The sequence below is a fragment of the Corvus hawaiiensis genome, chromosome 5 (assembly GCF_020740725.1).
Source record: "Corvus hawaiiensis isolate bCorHaw1 chromosome 5, bCorHaw1.pri.cur, whole genome shotgun sequence".
NCBI classification, from domain to species: domain Eukaryota; kingdom Metazoa; phylum Chordata; class Aves; order Passeriformes; family Corvidae; genus Corvus; species Corvus hawaiiensis.
The window spans coordinates 67,504,479-67,526,296 of NC_063217.1; the positions used below are offsets into that span (position 1 = coordinate 67,504,479).

At 37.2% G+C, this 21,818-nt stretch overlaps 1 long non-coding RNA gene across 1 annotated transcript in view; it reads right to left on the reverse strand.

The window, feature by feature from the left end:
- LOC125326703 overlaps window positions 1-21,818 on the reverse strand; it is a 45,812-nt gene that overhangs the window by 13,835 nt on the left and 10,159 nt on the right. The window contains exons 2-3 of the long non-coding RNA XR_007203951.1: window positions 18,728-18,868; window positions 14,818-14,991 (exon numbers count right to left, since the gene is read on the reverse strand). This is a non-coding gene — a long non-coding RNA (uncharacterized LOC125326703). The remainder of the gene's footprint in view (window positions 1-14,817; window positions 14,992-18,727; window positions 18,869-21,818) is intronic.

Here is a 21,818-nt window from a genome sequence, read left to right on the forward strand (position 1 = left end):
CAGAATTTTTGCTTGTTCTACATTTAAACACACTGTTAAAGAGATGGGATGAATACTTTTTTAAAAGAATTCCATGCATCAGGCCGTGCCACTGCGAATCACACATTGCTGCTTACCAGACATGTCTCTGCAACTGCAGCTGCTTGCATTCCTTTGTGGATGCTTACAGCGTGCAGACTGAAAGTCCTAAAATGAAGAGGAAAGGGGGGAAAAAACTGGATTCCGTATGATCTGACCGGATTCAGACTGAAGAATCTGAGGCGGCAGCTTCTTAAAGCTTTGGAAGGGGTTATCTAACCAAACCTGAGGGATTAATGTATCACACCGTTCCTAGATAACCTATCTGCAAAGGCATTAACTAAGAGTTTGGAACACAAGTAAAAGCATTCACCACTTCTACTTCAGCAGGCTAAAATTGGAGCCAAGCCACGAGAGTGCATACTGACATCAGATCAGTCCTTTCTAAAGACCGATACAGAATTGCGTTGTTTCATGCAACCAACAGTTTTAGGCCAAATTCTATGAATCCCAGTGACCTTGTCTTTTATCAAATAAAATGCGAAGCACTGGTGAATTGAATGGAAACTTTAACTAAGCTCAACAACAGTTTAAGCATTCCATTCTGGGATATGCAAAAGAACAAGGCTATTCTGTAAAGGAACAAGCAGACGTAGTAGATTAAACTGTCTGTACCACCATCTCTGAAATTCAACCCTTTCTTAAATCTTTTTAAAGGCAGATGGACAATGTTTTGCCAAGTCTGCAATTTGGTGGTGATGAAATTGCCTCATGAATGTGAAGTTAGATGACTACTTAGAATTTCATATATTTGTGAGAGAACAGAGGAAGAATTATCTGAGGTCTTCTAAACTGCAAGAAAAGAGGAAATTGGCTACATGCTGAAGCACCGATAAAAGGACAAGTTGAATCTGTTTATAAGAATGCTGGCAGAAGATTTTAGAGCCTTACAATTTCAAATCAAAGGCCTGCTGGTGGAGAAAAGCTGGAGAGAAAAAAGAGAAATCTGCGAATACACTTACACTTTGCTTCTGATATGAGATAGGAAAGAGGAACAGAGAAATTAAGAGAGGAGGAGAAATGTAACAAATTTTTATACAGGTAAGTATTTCTGAGCTCAAATTTGCAAAAAAAAAAAAGGAGATAATGGGGAAAAAAAACTATGGTAAATATATTTGGAAGAATCTCCTGCCATATAAAAAAAAATACAGGGTATTTAGTTTTGTATTATAGCAAGGATATTTAAATACTTAGTGGTTTATATTCTGGTTTGATGAGTTTGTTAGAATACTTGAACTATAAGCCCTGCAAGCTACTTGTAGTTCACTTTGCCATACTACCCTTCAATGGTTTTCTGTGTTATATTTAAAGGAGAGGCTTTATAACCCATTTTTCTACAGATGGTTTTAGTTTGTGCAGAGAGTACCTGTGCAAAAGATGGCAACATTGGAAGATAACAGCTAAAATGTACTTTTATCTATATAATACAAAAATCTCATTACTCTTGCTATGCTACACCAGATACTTTTCTACAAGGGAGACAGGAAAAGAAGGACATCCCCAGCCATCTTCTTGTTTGGAACATCAACATCCCTACAGTTACTAAACGTTAACAAGAGCACGCAATAATGGCAGATCAACTCTGAAGAAAGGGATGAAAAGGAAAGCCTAAAAACAATTTGTAAAAGGACTCAGACTTCTGAAATAGGTGTGACTTTGGATATCTGACTTCAACTGTGTGATCCAAGATGTTTCTGTTTGTTGTCTCCTTGAATAATAAGGCTTTGCAAATACTAAATATCTGATTTTGACTTGAAACTTTATTTCTACATTAACTTGTCTCAATTTCACCCTGTTGCAATGTCAGCAGAATAAGAAAAATCAACAGAATAATGTTTAGGTTTCTAGATTCTCTTTTCAGAGCTCAGAGCATGTTCACACACCTGTTCATGGCATGCTTGACCCACAGGTTTAACCCACTGCCTCTTCAAAAGTCACTCAGTGGTTTAGCTGACACTCATCTTGTGTAATAGCCTCACGCAGAAATGTGTGTCCCTATCCACCTCAGCCTAATTACAAGGAATTCAACCCCCAGCTTCCCCCTACAGTGCCTTAGCCTGAAAACAAGGCAGCCTGGATCAGAGCAGTACAGAACGATTCAGTCTGTCCGGTAATATCTGGACCTGCCTACTTTCATCATCCTCAGTAGGCAGAAAGATCACCGTCTGGTGATTCAAGCAACATCTGTGACATATTTTTAGAACTTACTTCAGTCCTCTCCATTTGCTTTTCATCACCATCTTTTGTCTTTCCTCCCTGCTACTTACTTTCATTTTACCTATCACAAAACTGGAACAACAGCTTCAGATTTTGCTAGTCTCTGTTCTTATTCCCTCTTTTAATCGCTGCCTTACTTTCCCATCCTCTCATGTCACAGCACAAACACACTTGTCCCACACCCCAGCCTCTTTAACTACCATTTCTCCTCTCTGTTTAATCTCTTTATGCTCAGAAATAGCACTCTGTGTCCTGCCTTGAACTGCCAGCTCCCTTCAATACAGCTACGTTCCTCTTGAAATCAGTCCCCTTTTGCTTTCTCTGACTCTGCACTGTGATAATTTTCTCCCACCATCTCTCTTCCACAGATCTCTTTAGATTTTACCAGTTCTTGGTGGCAAATCCAAAATATTTTTATTTTGTCTCCTTCAATATTGCCTTTAAATTATCTCAGTCTACCCATACCTGCAAATTTAAATTTAACTACTTTTTTAAAGCAACTAACAACCCTAACTCAGCATCCCTGACCCCTTGCCTCCTTGTCTCTCTGACATCTTTTCATGAGTGACCAGCTATCAATGTTTCAAACTCTACAAAATTAAAACAGGCATCTTGATATTCATTTGAACCATTTTTTCCCATTTTTTTTAATCTGAACAACCAGCATTTCACTGCCATGTCTGTTTATAAATACAAGACATACTTGGTATCCCCCCACTTATTAAAATGCTGCTGCAAAGACTGGTCCTCTACTACAAAATTGTATCCACATCACCCCTCTCTTTACATTCTTCCACTACTAGGTCACTTTTTTGTAGGAAACACAATCTATTTGTCTTTATTCCTAATGCTAAGTACATCCTAGCCCCACCCAATTCCCCATTCAGCAATTTCCAGTAATTCAGCAGCAGGAACTCCAAACAACTTCTCATCTCAGTCTCCATATTTTAACCACTCTACCTTTCTCTCACACGACAAAGTAAAAAATATCTCCCCGTCATTCTCCACCCCATTAATAAAAAATTTCCCTTATTATGAAGCCGCAGAAAACCTGACAGTGATTCTTGTTAAGGTCTATGACTACAAGATACCATGACTGTGCTTTTCTTGTGCACTGCAATTTTTGGCATCTGGTGTTTGGTTTTATTCTCAGATCAGCTGGGCAGGCATATTCATTGGTGCATTCATACAGGGCACAGCCAAATGCACAACTCCCACATTTATGATGCTGTGTAGAGATATTCCCATGGGGGGACACCTGGTTGCATCTCCTTGTTCATGTTCGAGACTGGTCCTTGTTCATGTTCAAAGGTGGTCCTAAAATGTCTCACGGGAAGGAGAGGGGGAATTACAAGGAATTTTTATAGAGATAGAGGCCTTCACAAAGAAGACAGAGTCTGGAGAACTGACACAAATTGCACAGGACAAAATAGAAAAGTCAAATGAAAAATCTTTTCACCAGGAGCAAAACTGGTCTCCCAGAAGGGCTTCTAGCAAAAAGTCACTTCACTTTTTCCCTTTGCTCTTCTCCCTGTCCTATCTTTGCAAACATGATCCATTCTAAGGGCAGGGGTCACATTCATGTTCACAGGATGAAAACTGTGAAGAGTAATACAGAATCTATTGTCATAACCAGGCAGCAAGGAGAGGGACAACGAGCTAACAAATCTATTTCTGTTCTAGACATATGTAGGTTTGTAAACAATTTATTTTAATGGTTTTATTCTAAACTGATGCTCCTATCAATACTGTTACGGCTAGTCCAAGGAACTACAAAATCTGTCCAATTCTTTTCAGCGTAGATTTCTGTGACTCTTTCCATCTGGATTTACAGGATCAGTATTATCTCTTGAGTTGCTCTCCATTTTGAACTAAAAGCTTCAGGTATTTTTAACATTCTTTGTGAAACAGTATTTGCAGTAAAATGGTGCTTGGAAAAGTAGTAGGAATATCTCACAGAAGGCAAGCATGTTTATACTGAATTACCTGATTTCTCTCTTTTGTGATTCTGCATATTTAGCATCATTTGGTTTAGGATTAAAGACCAGCAGAAATGACTGCTAAAGACTTATAAGTACATTTAATCCTATTTTATACAGAGGTCTTTATTGAATCATGTATTTTAAGTTACACTCATGAGAAGTGCAGAGAAAGGCACACTGAACTGGTCTTATATAGCAGTTAAAAGCCTTCTTCAAATGCTAATCATTTATAATTAGTCTACTTCAATTAGTAATGAACAAATTGCCCTCTCCAAGAAAAGAGAATATATTCCATGTGCTGATTAAAAGGGAAGAGTGATCTTCAAATTCTGAAGCGAATGATTGATGTGAAGCAAAACTCTCTCACAATTTTGTTCTTTTAACTCTTTGATGAACAGATCAACAAAGGCAAGTTTCCCAAAAGTCTTAGAAACATTATTAGCAATTCACATAAAGAAAAGCACATCTGTGTTCATACGTTCTCACTTTAAATACATCCTTACTTTAGCGCTATTTTATGCCATTTACTAAGCAGGTGTTATCTTCCCTCTTTTTTTCTCCAGGAATCAGCTTTTAATTGGCTACTTTCTAATGTGCAAGAAAAATCAAAAAGCAATTGGCTGGTTGGGAACTGATTGTTAGGCAGTAGTCCCAAAAAACCTTTGGGTAGGAATAAAGGCAACTTATTGATTCAGTACAACTTCAATCGCTAAAGATTATACAGTTTATGAGAAAATACCTAAGATGAATTTTGATACAAGACTTCTTTCACTTGCTCAGTGTCTATTCTAAATAGCCAAGAGAGTGTTTACTGGAAGAGTGGTTTTGCTCACTCTTAATGTATGAGTTCTTCAGGCAATAGTGTACTGCAAGCATATGCAAATCAATAGTTTTGAATCACCTACACTGAAATGGGGTATGGACTAGGGAAAGAAAATTGGATAATTTCATTCAGAAAGTAAGTTTCTGCTTTCTGCTGATATGCCAACTGGTGAATTACAGAAAATCAATGTTCTGTTCTTTATGTTCTGTTATTAGGTGTTCTGCTTCCAGATGTTTGGAGTGATCTTGTATAACTGGGGCTTTGTTTGTTGGTTTTGGTGGCATTTTTACTTTATCAGAAGTCTGTGTGGGATATCAAGTGAAAATATACAGGAGAATGTTACATTTTAAAAAGTAGAGAAAATCCTTCTCACTGATATGGTTGTGTAGGCAAATGCTGTAGGACTGGTAAGGAATATATTAACAAAAAAATTGCAAATGGAAAAATGTAGACATGACAAAATGAGATAATTTTTTTCAACGACAACTCTGTCTCAATAAGAGCAGCTGAACTAGGAAGAGTTTCTCTAGTAAAAGTAATAACAGAGATTTCTAGTACTTCATTTCAGTTTACCTTCCTTTCACTAATTAAAGCTGCATTCAGTTCATCTCATAAGGACCCATAGCATGGTCTCTGAAGGAAGAGGTGATATCTCTTTCCAGTCATCCTCAACAGGCATGGACTGCCCTCCATTTGAGGAGGCAAATGAAGGCACTGAAGCATTGCTTTGAATCTGATATAAACTGTAAAGTATTACAATATTATAATATAATTTGAAAGCATGTAGACACATATTAAATTGTAATCACTCCCCTCTATATGGGAATCAGGAAAAGGATATCTTACATTACAGAAACATACAGCTATAGCAGTAATTAATTTCCTGATTAAAGCTACAGATAACTCCATAAAATAATTAGCAATAGCTTCATAGATCATTTACAAAGTATCTGGAATTCAGACAGTAAAACACAGTTGCTCTAAGACAACGGTTAGTACCCCTGTTAGTCTGTTTCTTCCCTAACTATCAACTACATTAGTAACATCATGGGGAGCTCATAGCAACTCCATAAATGTTTTATCAGACTTGAAAAAAGATCATTATCCCATAAAACACCAGTGTAAGCATCTCTGATTTCACACAACCCTTTGTCTTAGTTCACTTGAAAGCCTGCTGGTTTTGGAAAAGTCATTGATTGTGTCCAAGAAAAACAAATAACTTTTTGAAGGATTTGTTCTTTGATTGAAGGTGATTTCACAGCCTTATTAAGATGTTAGGATCCCTACGTTCAGAAGGAGATTTAATTTTTCTTTCTTTTCTTTCTTTGAAGGTTTCCAGACACAGCAACAATAAAATGTCCACAAGACACTTGACAACACATGTAAGCTAGCCTATTATAACTTACCCATTTGTACTTCTATGCAGAATATTTCACAGAACCATTGTTTATTCAGGGATTATTCAAGAGGCTGTTTAGGGATAGACTTTCAGTCAAGTGCCTTAGTTTGATCACGAGTCAGCTTTAACTTCTACCCTAGACATTGTATCTGACTTTTCTGAAGGAGAAAGTTTAGGAATTTACTCTATTGGTCAAACACAACTATATGTGTTACTGCGTTACCTGCTCCACCTTTGGAAACAATGAAATAAGGAACTGAAGATATAATCTATTTAAAGAAAAAAAACCCTAATTGTTCTAAGACTGGCCTTCTCTCTGGCCTCGTGATGTGAATACTGTTTTGTTTGACAGAAAATGCAGTAGCGCTGTGTAGTATTATCATCAGACTATTGATGGACTTTCAGAGTTGTCACCAATAGTACTAATTCTGCATAAATGAAAAATAATTACCCATAAGTCAATCAATTTGCCACCTATAACACACAGAGTACTCTGAGAAGTAACAGGAAAAATATCTTTGTAAAATGAAAGCTTGTAATAAAAATTAAATATTATCTTTAATGAAGGGGCTTTTCATATAAGAAAAACTCTCACAGCACCAGCTTCAGAAGCCACATCTTGTTTCATTAAAAAATTTATATGGAAAAAGGAACTGTGTGCACATGAAATACTCAGTAGACATGAGCTCTGTATGTTCTGTGAACACCAGACAGGAAAGAGATCTGTTCCAAAGAATTAGTGAAAATACACAGATTTCAAAAAGCAGTCTGGTTGCCTCGGAACTCAGTGAGAAACTCAGAATAGTTTTACAGCTGATCAAGGTCCATTCAGTGTTATAGATAAAAAGTGCTGATCTGGAAAGAAATGAAGATGCATATCAACTATATATAATCTCCTGTTCAGGCATTCCATAAGGATGTTCCCTTATCTTGGGAACATCCTCATGGTAAACCTTATGCATTTTTTTTTTTGTGGCAAAACATCACAGAATACCTTAATACAGCGGGAAAATTTGTCTTCGTATCTAAACCACAGAGAAGTAAACACCTAAGGAAATACTAAGAATGCAACACAATGATGGATTTTTGTGGAGAGAAGACTTGAAAAGGAAATTATTATTTCATTGTGAGTGATACTCTAGAAGTACAGCCAGTAGTATAGTGAAAATAAAGTGAAAATATAGAGAAGACATTTTCTCTGATAATAAGTTCTTCTGGATTATGGAAAAAACTTTGATGGAAATTACATCTCCTGGAATTTGGACAAAGCACTTGCTGTAAATGTAATAAAGGATATACTGATGGATTGGCAGAACAGGAGGTGGAAGAGCTTTTAGCATTTTTCCTCTTCTTTCCTAGCTCTTTACTCTTATCATTGACAGCATTAAGTATTTCCAAAATTTTGATGCCATTTCTATAGCAGGAAAAAGTTGATTCCACATTTGAAGTAAACAAACTCCCAATTTCTACAGAACATCTTGCAGTGAGCTAACAGGTGTTAAAAATAAAAGGTGAGAACTATCAGCATTTAGTTTAACATCTACATAAGAGCTATTTCTACAGAATCTCTGATACACTGTAGAGATAAGCACTCCTAGTGCCTACATTATTTCGTATTGCCAACAGGTTACTTATGAGCCATATCAAGAGAACCACTCACAGACAGAGATGAAAAACACGAAAGTTGTACAAGCTAGAGTACAAATGGTAAGGTTATTAGGATGTAATTAGACATTAGGATGCAATGAAATTAAATGGACATCAAACACCCAGTTCCTGCAGTGTAGGGCAGGATGTTGTGGGGTTTTTTGAGTAGGGTGAGTGGATGAAGCCAAATGCAGAGGCCAACTCTCCTGAGCTGAGAGCTGGCAGGACCCTTCTGCCTTCACATAAGCACATGCCATTGTTAGCAGCAACACAGGTCTCCAGAGAAGTTCAGAGAGAAGTACGCTCCTTCCAGAAGACATAGAAGCTGTCTTCAGGAGCCAGAATTCTCGGAAGGATGTGCTTCGTACTGCCTTTGCTCTTGTTAACCACCTGAGATATGGAGAATATTTTTGGATGTTTCCAGTTACTTCAAGAATCAAACTTCCTAATTTGTCTCCTACTTGTTCTTCAGCTATACCCAGCTGTGTAACAGACTAGCAAGCAGACTCCACCATAAAGGAACTGTCTGCTCTTTGCATAAACTGGGATTGATGACTCCTAATAAACCTGTATTTTGAGCTGCGCACATTCAGATTCAAAAATGTAAAGCCAAGACTGCTGACTGTGAGACCATCACACGACAGTATGCTTGTGTTCTGCCAGGATGACATTTAATGTAGTTATGTCTTGTCACAAGAAAACCTGAAAATGTAAAGTAAGCAAAGATACAGAGGTTTTACACATTTTTTACAGCACTCAAAACTCAAACCACCCTGATTATATAGCAGTGAATTTAGGCATATTACAGGAGACATGAAGACAAATGCAGCCTAAAATCAATCTTTGCAGAAGGTAGGGTCTTGATTTGCCCCTCAGAGTTCAATCTATTCTCAAAGTTGTATATTCTTAGGATAGATTTTGTAGGCTCAGATTCTCAAAGAAACAAGATATATTTCCTTGAATACTTTTTCTCATACCTTTTCATCATGTAAGGGAATTTTTATGAGCTTTTTTCCTGGTTATTTAGATTATCAGGCATCAATAAAGGTCCTTTATAGTTAAAAAAAAAAAAAAAAAAAAGTGTTTTTTTTTTAATCGTTATGTAAATGTGTACACTAAAAATGCATTATATATTTATGGAAAGCAAGAGTTAATTCCTCCTCACTGCATATTTTAAGTCAATATTCTTAATCTTGAAGTGCAAAAGGGAGTCCAAGTGTACCATTGCCAACCAAAGGATTTTCTCAGAGGAAAAGGTAGAGTCAAAGGCAGCTTTTCAGATTGTCTTACATCATATTATCTCTTAGCCATTAATGTAAGGAATGAGGCCAAGCAAAAGAAGATGGACACTCCCAAATCTGGATGACCTGTAGCTCTCAGAAGAGCCATCCAGGGCTACAGGCAGCCAGACACAACTTAGTGTAGACTGACACAGCTCTAATTTCAGGCAGCAGTAGGGATCCATCTGGAACTTGGCCAGAGTCAGGCTCAAGGCAGTGAAAAGCTCTTTTTGTTCTCAGACTGTTTTGTTGTTTTTTTTTCAAATAAAGTCTGCACACACTACCCAACCTGCTTTTCTAGCTATATCCCTGTTTAGACATATATAGGTAATTCTGCAGACCTTTCAGCCAACACATACCTCATGGCAGACACTTTGCCAGGGCACACACTGCAGGAAGCAAAGCTCCCTCAGCAGTTGCCACAGCCCTGCTCCCTGCAACGTGCACACCACAGGCCTTCCATGTTATGCAGCTGTGTTTCATTCCTTTTAGAACTGATCTGGAGAATGGATATGGGGAAGTGACACATTTCTGACTTAAATTTTGGTCTCTTTCAGTTTAGAGGCTGCGTGCAGCAAGTACATACTCAGACTTGACAAGCTGGAATTGCTCATGTACTGCTGTTTATATGTAGCAGAAGATGCTGCTTTGTAAAGTTACATGCACTATGAACGTATTTTACTTTTGAAATATTATTGTTTACAGGATTAGAAATAATAAAATAATAGGAAGCCCAGTAGAAATAACAGAGCTTGTGTTTGAGTTTTCTTCTCCTAATGGGTAGATATTTATAATTTACTAACGCTGCAGTGATAATGAGGGTAAGCTGCCACAGTAAAGTAAGCTCTCCGACTTTCCAGCTAAGTGTTCCATTTGCTCAGGTAAGCAAGCTGGTTTCCATCTCAAGTGAATGCATAACTCTCTTCACAGGCTGCTCAGCACAGGAAGTTTGGTCTCTGAAGCTTCTCTGCAGACAATGTGCCAACAGGGTCTCGGTGAGACTCCTCCACACAGCCCAGAGATAACTGGAGTCTGGGATACAATGGGAGAATGGATAGCAGCTGTGAAGTGTTGGGGGACAGAGAGAACCCAGTGTGGGTGTCACACTGTGCAGGGAAGCCGGAGGTGGCCCTTGGCTCCTCCTCAGCTACCATTTTTCTCATCTCTCTGTTACACGGTGTCACTACAGCACCAGTTCCCCCAGCATATTTGAGAGGGCTGATACAGTGACAAGGCACAATATTGCTGAAGGTGCTAAATGCTGTCTGGTCAGTCTGGCATTGCCCTGCCACCCAGGCTAATAATATTTGTTTGTTTTCTCAAGCTGCACAACACACAAACTCAGACATGTTCTTAAAACTGACTTGGTCTCTGAAGACTTGAAGACTGCTGAACATCACTCCAGTGCCTACAGACGGACCTACTGATCTCTGATACTCTTGGCAAAAAAGACCTGCATCTCTGCTTTCCAAAGGCACCAGATTTGTAGGTAAGAAATAGCCTAAACAGGGCCACAAAATGAAACATTTGAAGACTAAAGAGTGGTGGGATTGGAAGGCCTTTTTGGGGTGAGTGTGGTGTCAGGAGAATACAACACGTGACATAGGCACGACTGGATCCTGTGTCTGTATGCTATTATACAGGATAATCTGGCTTTTCGCACAGATGTATTAGAGTTACTCTAAAAAAAAGATCACAATGTTTTTGTGTCCATGCTACTTCCCCTGTATTTTAGAAAGAAAATTAGCCTCTAATCTTATCTAGACAATACTTCTAAAATTTCCTTCTCATCGTGTCCAATCAGCATTCCTGTAATAAGTAATGCCTTGATATTAACTAAGTCTCTAAGGTATCTTTCCATGAAGTTTTCATAGCATGGGCTGATTTATTTAATTGATGAATAGCTTTGTATGTGCTTATTTTTAATCCTACTCATTTATCTTAGGAAGAATTGCTGTTTGTAATTATTCCAAAGATCTAATACCAATATTTTTAATGAAAATAATGAATGAAATGGCTTTTAGCAAGCCTTTTAATGTTTGTAAAACAATACTCTAATTAGTCCGAATAAAATATTTACTCAGTTAATACAAAAGAGCTTGATATTTTACTTGATCTCACGTGACTACAATGAATCCAATAGGCTGAATTTCTCTTTGAAACACAAGACCACACACCTTTCTTTTAATCACACTCTCATACTTTAAAATCTGTAGAATACTCTTGAAGATGTCTATGTTACGAGTTAAATATTAAATACTACCAAAAAGACTCCTATAGCATTTTATCTGCTCTATCATCTGCTGCATCCAACTGTTGTGGCACACTGAGAATATAAAGTGGAAGGTCTTTCTGCCAGGGGAGGTTTTTTTCCTAACTGGCAGAACATCTTCATTGTCCATTGCTAAGGTTCCTTGTGCTAATGCACTACAAAGAATGATTATTATTTAATGAATACCTGTAGTCTCCAGGATGGTTCACTGAGGTTATCATTGTCAGTTACATTTTCTAAGCTTATATTAAAAATTACAGGAATAGCTATTCCCTTGTTCACTAAAGAGGACAGAATATTTTACCACTAAAGCAAAGAGTGTGCATAGATACCATCCGTAGCTGCAGTCTCAAGAGTTCTTAAAAATAGCAAGGAATCCATCTCTGGGTGCCTGATCTTGGCCTGTGATTCAGAATTCATTTTTAGGCCCTTAAATAGGCAAAGGAGTTTATAAAAGCCCTTATTATCTAGTCATGTCACACAAGTCACTGTCTGCGAATCCATCAGTCCCCTATCATTGGAGAAGAGTCATTTCTCTTGATCCAAGTTCACAGACTGTAGATGCCATTATTTTGATAACAGGCCTTCAGGTGTTTCCATTTTGACATCCAAAGCATTTCAAAAGACTTCTGAAGATTTTCAGGAAATATCCAAACCATCCACTCTCAAATATGAAGAGAGACCCACCTATTGCTTTCCATTCTCCCCATCTTTCCTCTTTTGATTATTTCAGAAAAATTTAGAGTGAGATTTGAATTGTCAAATTCTTTTTGACAAATGAGTTATTGATTTGAGATTGTAAACTACAATTTTAATCACTTAATTTTTGGCCAGTCTAATCAGTATTTTAGTTCATGAAATAAAATATTTTTTTTTTACATTCCATGCTTCCAGGAAAACACCAAGAAAAAATGTTGTGAATGTCAACAAACTTTTTCCAAGTTTTTCATTAATCTGCTCTTTGCTATCCCACATTCTTCTTCCCAGCTCACTGTAAAGTTTCTTGAACAATAAGGAAATTTTTATCACTGCATTTGATATCTCTTTGACTAATCTCATAACAGATGCTTCTCTGAACAAGCAGGACCCTTTATATCCAGTATTTTAAAAAAATAATCAAGGGCACAGCACATTTATTGTTAGAATTTTATCTCTCTGTAGCATGCATGCAATGTACAACCAACTTTGAGCAAGAACTGAGGTGTTCTGGACATCAATGTGTACTGAAAACTGAGAAAAACAGTATGGAAGTTCTTTCAGCCTATGGAAAAGCATCAAGCAAATACTTCATTGTGAAAAAGCACTGGAAATTTTGCCTCAGATTTTTGGGAGCTTTTCTTCATTGGCTTCTGCTATTTAAACACAATGAGATTTCATATTATCTTGTCTATTAAACTAAATTTCACCTAAGTTTTGCTACTCTAAGCTTTGTGTTTAACTGCACCTTCCCATAAAAGCTCTCAAGTGGAAATACAGCTACTTGACTTTCTAGGTTACAAGAACTTCTTTCTCTCATTTCTATTAAAGGAGAAAAAGACTGAAAAGCTATAACTGTTCATCAAATTTATTGTGCTCGTAATCCCCTAAATTCCAATTTCACTGTTGTTTTTATTGGCTGAGAAACTTACCCAGGCTTTACTCATGAATTATGTATTTAAGAACTGAGTACAGACAGGATCTTATGATTAATAATTACAAATTAAGTCTTATACAAGAATCTCTTCCTGTATCACACTGGTAAATCTTTTGGCAACATAGTTTTGTATCTCTAGTATTAGTTCTTTATTTCTTTGGGGCCTGTATATCATTAATCAAAAAATAATTCAACATATCCTCACAACAAACTTGCAGTGACTCTGCTGCAGCCCTGTCCCCATAAACACACTTCCATGACCTCACTAGGCTAATGAGTGTACTTACAATTGTTCCAAAAGGGCTGTATCCTCTTCACTTCGAGTGCTTGCACAAATTTCTAACGTGACAAGTCTACAAAATTTAACACTGTGCCTAGACATACACACAAGCACACCCTGTACCCACAAGCAAAAGGTGGCAAAGAGGTGGAGAACAGTAATAGTCCTGAAGCCCTACAGCCTACTTAGCACTGGAATTTCTAGAGGAATAATTTTCTGAATGTAACCCAACACAGCCAACTTAGTCAAGTATGAAGTTGGACTCAGTAAGCTCTTCAGACAGCTGGTCACAAGAGATTCCTGTTCTGAATTATCCCCTGGGGCAGCATCCAGGTCTTGCAGGCTGCAGAAAAAGCCTGAAAACTTCTAACACATGTGTTTACACTCAAACCCAAAGTACTGTGAGTGTTCTGATAAAAATGAAAAAAACGGCAAGCTCCTCAATCTGACAGTGTTGAGTGGGAGTTCTACATGCTGGGTATCTCAACAGGTAAGAAGTAGTTCAGAAGTTACCATCTGAATGGTCAGACAATGGAAGCATCTTCTTTAAATATGTCAGATTTCACTCAACAGTCATCTTAGATTTAGTCTGCCTCTTTTCTCCAGGGAGTTTAAAATATTATAGCTCTGTAGAAACCTAGACGGCCAACCCTTGTACTATTCAAACAAGGAGTAAACACAGCAGTATGCTGTGCTCAAAATCAACTACAGTAGCTTAATGATTAACTGAAAAAACTGATTGATTATTTCATTATTTTATTTGCAAAATATTTTAGAATCCTAGAGCCTTTGGATATGTGGGAAAAAAACCCGAACACAAGTTTGATGGTATTTTCAATATTCTAATTTTATCATAATGATTTAAGGCATTTATGACAGCTTTAAACTACAAAAGCACATCTCCAACTTCCAGATCTATAAAAAGCAACTAAAATGTGTCTTATTGAATGTTAGGCACAAATCTATGACTTTTTTAAAAAGCTTTGAATATTAATGAACACTTTCCAAAAAATTGCTTAAAACTTTATGAAATGGTAATTCAAATCACAACATTAACAAATTTGAGTTCCCTGTAATGATAAGAGTCCAAAAGATTTAGGATAGTTTTAAAAGAAACAGAAACACTGAGAGTAAAGCTTCTCTGATGCCACTCAGGATCAACTTATTCATAGATAACAAAATACCAGCCAAGAATGAGATTTGCACCTTTACTTCAGATTTCTTGCACATGAACTTCTTTCCACCTTATCAATGCAGCTACCAAAAGGCTTAGTGAGTGCAGTTGGATTGGAGTGTCTCACTGTAGTTCTGGCTGAAAACTTAATTGTTCGTGTCCATGTGTAGCAGCAAGTCATGCCTGCAGACTCGTGATAAATTTAACTGCAGAAGGGGAAAAAAACAGGGAATAGGTAAAATATTAACCTCCATCTGTAAGAGTTAATGTGTCAAATTATATTACATGTATTCTGCATATAACTTAATTTTCTTTATACTTTAAATCAAATGGCCTGATCAAAAAGAGAAATACTCTACCTGCGCTTCAAGCAATATGGGTCAGTTTAAACATGCTTAATGCGACCGTGTCCCTAGAAAATTTATTTCTGTCATTTAGATCAAAGGCATGTACTTGCAGCATTTTCTATGCCTGCTCTATAGATGCAGATATGTTATTTCCATAAGACCTGCTACAAATGCTATTGTAATTGCTCAGAAAGTACTAAAATCACAAAATTTAATTCTGTGAAAGATTCTCTTTAATAAAATATTGCTGGTTTTCTCTTAAGACTGGGTCATTATTTATTCTTTTCATGCAGTTCATTTCAGAAGTTTCAAAGTGTTTAACAATAACAAAAAAATCAATTAAAAGCCCAAAGACAACACTGCAGTAACATGAAAAGAAATATAATAAAATTAAATGCAAATTTCTAAATTATTCAAATTAAAAGTTTTATAGGTATTCACAGTAATAAAAAATACTAAAAAGCCTTCAAAGGAAGAAAAAAAGACAACAGAGGGTTTGAAGACTGATATTTAGTTTAATATCTGTAATTAGTTTAATAATTTGGCAATACTTGTGCCTCACAGGATAATGGCAGTTGCCTACAGAAATTGCATATGCACTTGCTCAAAACTGCAGTTTTTCTTTTAACTATCTGTGCACCAACGTGCAGCTCCTTTATGCTGTATCTATTGAACACAGAAATATTTTGTGCTTTTTTGATGCACTTGATCTGTAAGTCTCAAGGTAACTTAAACAATCGTAACACCCTGCAACAGGAAAATTATTTTTACTTTATAACTGGGGAAACTGGAGGATGAGATTCCCACCTTCAGACATTTCACATGTTCCTGAGTAAAAATCAGAGTGCCCAAAACCACAGAGGTGACAAATATCCACGGTTTGCAGTGGTGTATGTAGAGTTTCCAAAGCCTCCCTGTGTCAGCAGCAGCAGTCCTGCTGCACTTACTCAGGTATGAACCTGAAGATCTTTGCTTTTGCTGCCTGACTGTATAAATGTTGGACTACATGGTTTAGTCCCTGGCTGGACTGCATGATTTATTCCCTGGTAACTTATTATGGCACTGTATCTAAAAACCCATGTTATGGAGAATTTGACGGTCGTTATTGTAACACAAGCTGAGAATCTCACAGATGGTTTATTTGCCATCACTACTTCTCATGACAGCATCCCAGTTTTACAGAGTGAGAACCCACGAACAACGGCATAAAGACCTGAATGTAAATTCACCTGGATCAACATGTGGCGCTACCCCAGAGATAATGGAGAAATTAGCATAATGAGGCAAACAAATGCTTTAGAGTCATAACTTCCCCTCCAGTGCCTCTTGCAACGCTTCTTTTGCTCTGCTGAGTTCTAAAACCATCTCAGGGCTGCTGACAAGTGGGTGATAAAGAAAAAGAATAAAATGCTGTCAACAAATGTTGCCCATTCCTTTTTATGGTCTCCCCACACATGATCTGGGCTACAGAAAAGTAGAAACAGTCATGCTGGGTTAGAGTGAAATGGCTAAATCCTGCCTCCCACTGCAGACAGTAGCTGATGCTTAGGGGACATGGGAGAAACAAGGTAAGGACAGACTGGTCCTGCTTAGCAAACTGCTTTTGGCAGTCAGAAGGTTAAGGACTTCCTGAACTGCCTATCTGCCATTTATCTGGAACCAAATTCTACAATTTAATTACAACTTTATGAAAAAAATATTTCCTCCTGCTTGCTTTAGACCTGTTCCTTGAAAACAGAGAGGTGGGTTCTATTCTTTCCTAAGTAAATTGTTCACAGACAACTTTGTAATGACATGTTTTTATTGATCTCTCTCTGACCCTCTTTCTTGTATATTTTGTGTCCTCTGTTTCCTCAGAAGAAATACATCCTCATATATTTGGTAACATCCATCTCTAGTTAATACTTCTATTAGCCATAATACTCTGTCTCACCTTTAAACCAGGCATTAATAATCACAACTGATAATTACTATGATTAAGAAACAGTGACAGTCAAGTGAAAACATTTTTTCTCATTTCAAAAATGCTTAGTTTCCTAAAGGAAATGTCTGTGTATACTGTCAAAAATCCTGGTTCACCAGCACTACAGCTATTCCGGTAAATTCAGGAGCCAAAACCATTCCTACTCACAAGAATTCATCTCTTTGCAGTTATTAAACCCTTAAAATTGCCCTTGTCACACCTTTGGTGCAGTGACCTGGTACTCTTTGGATAGCACCATCTGCAGTGCAGCACATTAGGTTAAGTGTGTTCCCCATGGGCATTTTGGATGCAGTCCTTCCACCTTTGGATGTTGGGAGTGTTTAATAGCATGGCCAGATGCCGCCTGGTGGCCCTGGGGCCAGTGAGCATGCCCTGGCACTGCTCATTGCTAACATGGATTTTAAAAAAAGCCCAAAACAACAAGGTTATGCAATGTACAGCACAAGGCATGCTTTACCTTCCATGTCCACTCCCACTTATTTGAAGAGGTTATATATGATCAGCATAAGCCCACACAAACAAACCTCCAGATTTTGGATGTTCTTGAAGGTATGGGGATCCTACATCCTTCTGCAGCCATCGAGGTCAAAGCACATGCTATTCATAAATGTTTAACATAAAGAGAGTGAACCACAAAGTGAGAGCAGTATTCCTACAGCTCAGTCCACTGCCAGAATCATATTTTCCTCTGTTTTGTGCCTAAGGTGCCCTACAAATTTTTGGTCACAGTTGTTTGTGGTTTTTTAAATTAAAACAATTAAACTATTTAATCACAGTTTAGAAGCTCTACAGGTAGGATGCTTGTTCCTGTAACAAATAATATCTTATTTTTTTAAATTATTATAAAATAATTTATTAATTTCTTTTTTTTTTCTTTTCCCAGAAAGGAGGTCAGAAATAACATATTTCTTCTATTTTAAAAATTAAAACCTTAAAAAAACCCCAACCCAAGCCCTTTCCTACATGTGGTCTTTCCAGGCAGCCCTTCGTTAAAGATGTGCTTTAGCATGGTGTACTTCCTCACACTTCCTTGCTTAGTTGGTAAGGCTACCCAGCTGATCATCCAGGTTTTCAGCTGTTTCCTTAAAGCCACACAGCATTTCATGCAGCTGAACTGAGAGCTTGTTGAATAATGAGTTCTGCTATGGCATTGTGAGACTTCTCATCAATTATAATATTGACAGGTTTCATTGACAAACCTAACCACCTTCTTACTGAAACAGAGTTTATGCAATTTTTTTGTATTAGTGTGAACATTACTTCTACTATATTTTCACTCTTTCCTTTGTGTTTCTCCCATGCCCGTTGGTTTCTGTAGGGTTTGGCTGCTGCACTGCTCCAGAAAGTTCAAAAGGCTCCAATTTTGCTAAGCTCTGCAGAAAGGTGACTTGTTCAATTTAACTTTAGGTGAGATCCACCTCACTAACTTTGGATAGCTATGACATAGTCATCTGAATCTGCATAAGAAGGTCCCTGCTAAGTTTGTGGAGAGAAAAAGGCATTTTATAGGACAATATACTCCAGTCTCGTGAAATCACAAGAACCAGCTGAGATCTAGACTTTTAAACTCTAGCCATCTAAAATTAACTGAGCTAATTCTGTTTCACTTACATATTGTTTTAATACCACCTTCCTCAGAAGCACACAAGGAGAGCCAATTCTTTGATTGCCCTGAGAAACAATAGCGGAACAGCACTCGAGAGCGCAATGTGTTGTATTTTCCCAAGTGATTAGCAGTCCATGAGTGCCAACCTGCAAGTGCAAATCATATTCAATTACCATCAATCTAGAGCAGAACATAAGAACATGATTGCTCACAGAGGTTTAGTGTGTAATTCTGTCTTTTTTTTCAATGATTTCTCCAGAACATACTATACACCCTATGAAAATCTTCCAGGCATTTAATTTATACTGTGGTCTAAAGAACAAAATTGTCCTCTTTGATGAGCTATGATCAAATACATTGTCAGCCTAAGACAGAATGAATTTCAACCAGCAGCGTGTTTCCTTGAGCCATGAAGGAGGAAGTGGCAATAAGAGACAGCAAGGTTTGTTATGTGCTGTGGTTCACTGTGTTCACATTCAATCAGTCATGTCCCTGCTCTGTGACTCAATTTACCCTTGTGTAGACGGAGAATTCATATTTTGTGAAAAAAAAAAAAAAAACCAGCTGTGAAGTTTTGTGGCAGAGAATCACACTTTGCTTTCAAATACACAGAAACTTCTGTTTGTTTCACATCTGGAACTGAAATCAGAGTTCAGTCCTTGAGGTCCACGTAAATAATTTGAGACTCTCAGTTGGAAAAGGGCTAGGAAGGTGTGCATTAATATTTAAACTTGTTTTGCATGGCATTTTCTGGGACATGTTTTCTAATCATTGACATTATCCAAACATGCCACATTTCCTCTTTAGCAAGGTTTTACTGTGGGATTATCTTGATTGATGTGGATAACAGCATTGCTGTGAAGAGAGGTTTTTTATGCATGCACTTCAGTTTCTGTTAACAACTGTACAGATTAGGGGTTTATACAACAGGTATTAACAGACTTTTCCTGTTATTAACAATTTAGGTCAGTATTTTGCTTTTTATTTTATGCATGAAGGTTTTATGATTATGTATTCCAAGTGATTCTGCTTTCTTGTTTGATTTATTGTTGAGCAAGCTTACTTAAGTCTTTGCTCACTTTTTAATATTTGAGGAATTCAAAAAGTCTGCAGACTCAAGGGGGGTCAATACATTATATCATACATTTAGGATGAATGCAAAATGTATTTCCATTTTATTCTGTGTTACTAAAAACCTTACAAGTAAAGTCATCAACTTCATTAACATCACTGGTAAAATGATGATATATGCCACATCTTGGACATAACCCTCACCAGGGTCACAATGAGACTGTCACAGCTGTATGAACCGGGCTCTGTTCAAGGCTGTGAGTGGTACTGGGTGAAAGAAGGAAAGGAAGTGCCACTCAAATATATGAAATTACATATAATTCAAAGATTTAAAAAATGTTCTGCCTTGATTCCCAGCATATAACGTTCCTCCCTTGCCCATCTTCCCTCAAAAACCTCCGATAAGGCTTTAATTTTTTTTTTGTCAAAGAGGTCAGAAACCTTTGACATAATTTTCTTAAAGAAAATCTATGCCACATATATTTCTTACTATCTACAGATCTGAAAGTTAAACAGATATTTTTCTTCATGATGACAGAAACATCAGGGGGTTAAAATGGAAAAAACTTAGAGCAATAACATTGGGCTGAAATACATGCATTCACTGCACTTTGAAGCCTGTAGCTTCCAAAAAATTTGGTGTTTGCATAATAAAAGGAATGAATGTTCAAATGAGAAATTTTACATATAAATAGGTTTCTTACAAATCACATATGTATATAGCTTAAAAAGCATCCCAGAATCTTGATGGTTGTAAAATGTTTAGTTGTTGACCTCACTTCATTCTTCCTAAGGAGAAACAGATGTATGTAATTGAAATTATATGTGGCTTTAAAGTTGTGCCTAATTTATGGATTTTGATACATCTCTTCACTATTACACAACAAAAGAGGATTTCTTTCTCCCTTTCCATGTTTTTGTTTTTTGTTTTTTGTTTTTTGTTTTTTTAGTTTTTTCATTTTTATGTATGTGTGTATTTTTTGAGTCTTGTCAATGCTATAGGAGAGGGTGTAATTTTGGCACAAATCTTTGCTCTGGGATGTGTATACATTGTGTACTCAGCCCAAACACAGGCTAATGACATCATCCACTATCTGGACAATCAACAAACCCAAAAATATAAATTACTCTACCCTCTATTATTTTTTGACTACTGCAAATCCAGTGAAGATCTCTGTCTCTCTCTCTGCCCATTGCCAGCCAGTGTGGGCAGTGGGAGTTCTGCCATGAGCCAGGTCGAGGCCAAGCCACCTGGTGGCTTAGGCAAAAATAAGTAACACAAATAGTAGGGAAATAGAAGCTCTTATAAGAAAATAATAAGTATTCCAGATTTAGGGTGCAAAATCTCAAGGAAAAGAACTAGCAATAGTTCCATGAGGTAAGATCAGTGGCATTTTAAATGTTTATCATTTTATCAAATAAAAGGTACAGCATCAGAAGCTAGCGCTGTTTGATGGCATCACACCATGACATCAAGGAGAGCAGGATCTGGCTGACCTAAGCTGCTGTAACTGTCTTGCATCTCCTTTGAAATAACTAGGGTGGGAGGGTTCCCCTAATACTTTTGCAATTATTTCAGAAATAAGTTTCCTTTACATAAAAACAGCTGATGCAGAACCATTCCAATGTGTTCAGTTACAAGCAAAGTATATAACTTGCTTTTGTTTGGCAATTAATTAAAAATATAATTTCCTTTCACAATTTAAAGAACAATTAAATAATATACAAACAGCACAGTTCCTTTAAATAATAGACAAACAGCACAGTTCCTTTTAGACTCACCTGATAAAATTTCTTTAAAAACCACGTGATCGAAACACCTTTCCACAGGATTAAACCTCTCCTGTCACATTAACACTGGCCTAAGCTCTGTGGCATAAGTAATTTCAACAGCAAAGCCTGCTTGGCAATATTACACAATACTTTCTGGAGCCCTTCCCTGCAGCCTACTGAGATAACACCATGGCAAGTCTCAGGATCTACTGTATAAGACGAGGTTAAACCTTCAGAAGCCTTAATTAGTCT